Source organism: Scleropages formosus, chromosome 3, assembly GCF_900964775.1.
Source record: "Scleropages formosus chromosome 3, fSclFor1.1, whole genome shotgun sequence".
In the NCBI taxonomy this organism is placed as follows: Eukaryota; Metazoa; Chordata; class Actinopteri; order Osteoglossiformes; family Osteoglossidae; genus Scleropages; species Scleropages formosus.
Genome location: NC_041808.1, coordinates 3,089,846 through 3,095,569, shown reverse-complemented (window position 1 = coordinate 3,095,569; position 5,724 = coordinate 3,089,846). Strand labels below are relative to the sequence as shown.

General features: G+C 48.4%; 1 long non-coding RNA gene across 1 annotated transcript; it reads left to right on the top strand.

The window, feature by feature from the left end:
- Positions 1-2,157: 2,157 nt before the first annotated feature.
- On the top strand, positions 2,158-5,252 carry LOC114910163 (uncharacterized). The gene is made up of 3 exons (XR_003797539.1): positions 2,158-3,054; positions 3,460-3,567; positions 3,708-5,252. It is a non-coding gene; the product is annotated as an uncharacterized LOC114910163 (long non-coding RNA).
- Positions 5,253-5,724: the final 472 nt, after the last annotated feature.

The window sequence follows — 5,724 nt, the reverse complement described above, 5'->3', positions numbered from 1 at the left end:
AGAGCCTTTCGGTTTTGACGCAACCAGCTATACACTCAGATTTACAACGCCAACCACCCCCATCCCATGTTCCTATTTATTTGTTTACCCATTCCTCAGTTAAACGTTGGCTTCATGAAGACCTCTCTTAACTCCCCATAATTTTGCCCATCAACAGACGCATTAGATTTACAGAGAAAAGTTTATATGACATGTATAGGTATTTTACATGAGGAGCCCCATTAAAAGCTCTTCTGCCGCGATGAAATTATTGTCCGCCGGGGTATACGTGCCCCCTCCTCCACTGCGGTAACTACCCGCCCTACTGTTCACCGTAACAGGTGGCCTCTCTTTGAGATTAATTTTACACCCGAACGGCCTCCACTATCGTGGACGTGAAACGGATGGGCGGTATTTCACGCGGGAGCGGTGCGACTGGGGAGGGGGGACACACACTCCTCCAGCCTGACGCATGAGTTTTACAGACCTGCCAAGAGACCCCCGCCCCCACTCCGCCCGCCGCATCTCGACGACGCATCTCGGCAACACCGACGGCAGATAAAAGTTTACTGCCCAAGGTAATATCTGGATTGCCGTTGCAGTTCGGTGCCGCTGGGAACAGAAAATGGCTTGTTACCCCACCCCTGGTAAACGCTGGTGTACATCCTTCTCTTGCCCGTTGTCCCCTGGTCGTTACGTGCTAATAAATTGATACGATAGAAATGGCCAACTATCAATTTATTTATTGGATAGCTCACGGTCAGAGTCTTATGAAGCAATTTATGAGGCAATCTGGGCATCTGACAGACACGGTACTTTGATCACAACCAGGGTTTTGTGGGACAATGTGATAATCAATCCCAAAAATGAGTCCACCGGTTAACTTGCTTAGCACACAGTTTTGTCCAGGGCCATAACCGTAACCGTGTTCGATCGCGGTTCAGATTTCCAAAGTTTCCCCTTAACAAGCTCACGTCAAACGTGTCATTTTGGGCAGCAGGCAATTGTGCTTTTTTATTATTGTTATTTTTCTTAGTATTATTATTATTTTACACTGTGTCAAACCGTGTCCATTTACTTTGACTCAAATTCGGGGCTTCTGGTGACGGCACATGACTGACGACTGATGGTCAACTGAGGGAGAGGCGACGCGGGTCTGCAAAGACGTCTCTAAAGCCAGACATTGTCCTGCAATCTGAAGCTGCTGGACGGTGCACCTTGTTGGAGCGTACGGCTCCGTGAGAAGAACACATAGATGAGGCCGGCGAGAGGAAGAAGATGAATTTGGAGCCGGTGGAGCAGCGGCACCTGAAAAGGCTTCAGGAGAGGTGTTTGTCCCGAATAGGCTGCAGACACTTTTCCCTGAAGGTCCTCGGGTTGCACTGCTGACGCATCCAGGTGAATCGCAAGACGAGCGCAGCAAATAAATAGTCCGGGATGCGATGAACTGCAGAAGATGACATTTTTGTGTAAATACCTACACGTCTCTTGCATTTTGCACCAAAGTCTTCTCACCCGATCAAGGAATCGTGCAAACCTTCTCGGTCGTCCTGTTTTCCACACCAAGCTCTTGCTTGATTCCCAGCAGCAAAGTACCGGCACCGGAAAGAATCCGTCTCCTGGTGTCGGTCGTCATGCGATCGCAAGCAAGCAAGGTTTCCTAAACCGGCTTATAAAACACAAGAGGATAGACGGGAGATAATCTCGAGCGTCAAATCATCACTTTCTTATAGACTTGGCCATTCATCCAGGTTTAAAGGCTATTTGCATGAAGACAAAGAGACATCCTGCTCCCATCTTGGCTGCGTAAGTACTGTGGGGGGGGGGGGGGGGGGGGAGGATATTTTGCTTGCAAATAAACCTGTTGTTCTATAGGGTGTGGTTGGATAATGTGTTGGCTAAACGAGAAGCCATTTGCTTCATACGCCTTTTCTAGCTCACTTCCCCCCCCCAGCCAGGAGCTCACGTCTCCCATCGAGGGTTTATAGATGGGTTCATCCGACTCTGCTTCACGTTGTTGGCCGTTTCAAAGTTCTAATTGCAGATGGGACATCCGGTTGCTCCTGCATTTGCCCCGTTCAGCTCATTCCGTAGCCTCTAAACTGATCTCACAGCCCCACGAACATCTACCCCAACACTGGAAACACAGGTTTTTTTTTTTTTTAGCCACTTTGGAGAGCAGAAACGCCTCTGATTGGTTTAGTACCACCAGAGGACCCAGAGCGGGGGTGGGGGTTTCCATTTAAGGTGGAAATATTTTCCCTCCAAAACCGGTCGTGCTGATCAACAAAACTCTTCCTGCGGCTGGGTCCATGTCCTCGGCAAATGGAAGTTGGGAGGAGACTCGGTTCTTCTGCACACCAGAGGGATGATCCGGCAGCTTCGCAGAGTAGAACATCCCTCAGGAGCCCAGCACTGTCTTTTCGAAGCCGTGCGGCAAACTCTATGGCCGGACCGCAACGACCGGACCGAACGTCTCTGTAAATATTCGGTGGCCGACAGTTCTCCCTCGCCAAACACGCCTGGGTCAGGAGAGGCCGCAACCTCCTGCATAACTACGCAGATCCTCCTTAAACCCCAGGCGGGTTTGGTGGGATCTTGTGGTGAGGGCTTCACCTCTGTGGGCCTGGGAATACCTCCAGCTCCCATCAGATGGCGACCCCACCACCCTCCCCCCCGCCTCCCCTCTAGTGGGGGGAGGAGGGCTCCTTCCCCATTTCAACGGCCGCCTCGCGCGCCACCGGGAATCCGCGCCGAAGCAGAGCGCATGGCTTCTTCGGCTGGAATGAGAAGCCGGGAAAGCGCGTGACGCGGGGTCTTCGGTGGGGACGGTGCGCGCACGGTGCGGAGGACGGGGATTTGCGCGCCGCTCCTCATGGAGGCTTGCAGGAAAGGCGTGTTGGAGGAGAGCCGCTTCATCGCTGGAGGGGGGAGGTGGGGGGGGGAGGATCGCACCCGGGCTCTTGGGAATCCGAGCGCTTTATTCAGCAGAAAAGCCCCTAGAACACGATACGCACCCGACGTGCGCGTCTTGGCACGAGGCGCGTCGCGCTCTTCTCCACGCACAGCACTTTTGTACGTGAAATTTGATTATGTTATTAGTCATTTCTGGAGGACTTCTTCGACCGTTCCGGGGGGGGGGGGGGGGGAGTAGCGTGTGTGTGTGTAATGTGTGAGTGTGTGAGTGGGGGGGTGTATGACACCATTTTTAAAATATTCAACCGCGGCGGAGGGGTCGCCACTTCTGGACACCGTCGTGCTGTTTTGCACGAGATCATGATTTGCATCGTTTTTAATACGCGCCGCTCCTCCAGAGATCCGAAGGCTCCGGACTGGGGTGACGGAAGAGGTGGGGGAGAGGGGGGGGTGGAGTGGCGGCGACCTCCAGCAGACACGGGAGCCACGTGCTGCCCGGCGGACACACACCGGCCGCGGGTTCGGCTGTTCTAACGCGTCTTTCACGTGTCGCCCACTTTCGAGGGACCGAGCGGACCGCGCGGAGACCAGCGGCTGAGGAGGAGGAGGATCGAGGCGCGCGCGGCGCCGAGAGAAACGCGCAGCGACGGAGCGGAGATTGTGCGGGACAAGGTGGGCCGAGGAGAGAGTTGTTGTTCTTCTTCTTCTTATTATTATTATTATTATTATTATTATTATTATTATTATTATGTAGAGAGCTCCGTGATTCCCGTCAGGACCCCGAGAGCTTCTTCTTCTTTTTTTACCTCCAGCATGCGCTCGGCCCACCTTGCCGGGGGAGGGCGACTCCAAGGCCGCTGCGTTCGCACTCGCTGCAGGCCCCCCGTAGCTCGAGCCGCACTTTTCTGGAAAGTTCTGATGAGAAATGACACGTGAGTTATTTTCAAAGAGCCGGTTTGCGCCTTTGCGCTGCAGTCATAACATGGTATTTTTTTTCCAAATAAACAAGCCTTTTCCGTCGATATTAATGGCTTAAAAGGCCCCCTTTGCGCGCAAATTTATGAGGGACGAATGAGACGTGCGGCACTTTGTAAAGTTTTTATACATACAGTGTCTGAATAATCGCGTTATGAAGGAAAACGAAAATAATATAGTGTCCGTTTCATTGGAAGTGACGCAGATTACGGTTGGTTTTTTTTTTACAATTGTCAGCAAAAGGTCGGTTTTATTTCTTTTTAGGGTGAGGGAAATCAAACACACGTGTTCAGTGCTAATTTTACTGTTAGATGTGGTTACGCTAAATGAGGAAATGTTACTATGACCTGAAATAGGGCCTCGACATGAAATATTGACGCCAAACCTGGCATTTTGTGCGCGCGGAGCTGCGCCGAAACACACACTTTGTAAAAACGTTCGTGTTTCACTCCACTTGTTCTTCTATTATTGTGAAATTGATCAAATCCGAGCTCCCGTGAATTATTAATATTGCACGAGCTCACAGTTTTTACATTTGTGGGTGAAACCAGTCCAGCTCTGCGTTCATCTCAACATCATCATCGTCGTTTCTGCCCTTTTGAAAAATAGAGACAAAAGTTTAATTACGTTACAATGTTGCAAAAAAAAAAAAAAATCGTCACTTTCGTATTTTGCTCCAAAATATTTAATACGTTTTTCGAACATGGTAAAGCACTGTGAAAATACTGGACTCCACGAGCCTGAATGAATTGGCAATTATTTGTCTTATGAAAGCACGTTCTGTTCTACGCAAAAACAAGAAAAATGTTGTTTGGAAATTAAGGACATTTTTAAACGGTATTTTACAATGTTTTTAAGACGTACAAATGCGGTTAGTACAATGTAATAACAGTAGTGTAATATATTATAATATAACAGATTTGAAAAACGGACAAAGGAGCAGCCAGTTGGAACTACTGTGCAGTTCTCGTGTGTTGTACTTTTAGAAAATAAAAATGTGTTTTAACACTGATGTAATACTGTAATTGTAATATTTTGTGCAGAGGCGTTAAACCTGTCTTTACGGGGTACGAACCACGTGTTTTATTTATTTATGTATTTGTTTTGTTTCTTGCAAAGGCGAACGAGTTTTGCCCGCGCAGTGTTTCCGTTGTACGTTTATCACGGTGAAAATCATGGGCAATTTTGCAGTGATTTCAGAACAGAACTCGCATATCCATGAAGAGCTGGGGCTCAGGAATGTTGAACCGGGGCGCCGCAAAAACTGAAACATGTTCAGAGGAACATAAACTTGTGTTGTTTATGTAATTAGTCTGTAATCATTATTTTTATGCATGTTTTGCTTACTGTAAATAATAATAAAATCGAAGCACTGGACGCACCGCGCAGCCCTCCAGCTGTGACTCATTTTTTTTTTTTTTCTTTAATTTTATTTTTTCGAGTTCTGGGGGTAGTGGGGTCTTGCGTGGGGGTCGGGGGGGGGGTCTCCAGACTGCGCCGCGCGACAGTCACATGATCTGCATGCGTGGACACTGTCTCTATTTTACACAGAGCAATAGCAGAAAAAAAACATATTTCTCTTGATATGTGCATCATTTATTAATGTATCATTTATAATTTATTTACCTCTCAATGTAAAAAAAAACGCAACCGACACGAACGTGTTAAACGCCCCGACGTGCAGTCTCGTGACCTGCGCCGCACCTTTTATTATAACATAAAATCAGTTGTTAAACCGTCCTACGGAATTTGTTTTGCAGCATTTTCAAAAGTGATATTTATTTATCACTACGTTGTCTTTTTATCCACTTTGTATGGACGTTTCCCGAAGTTTTGCGCTCGTGTTTTGTTCGG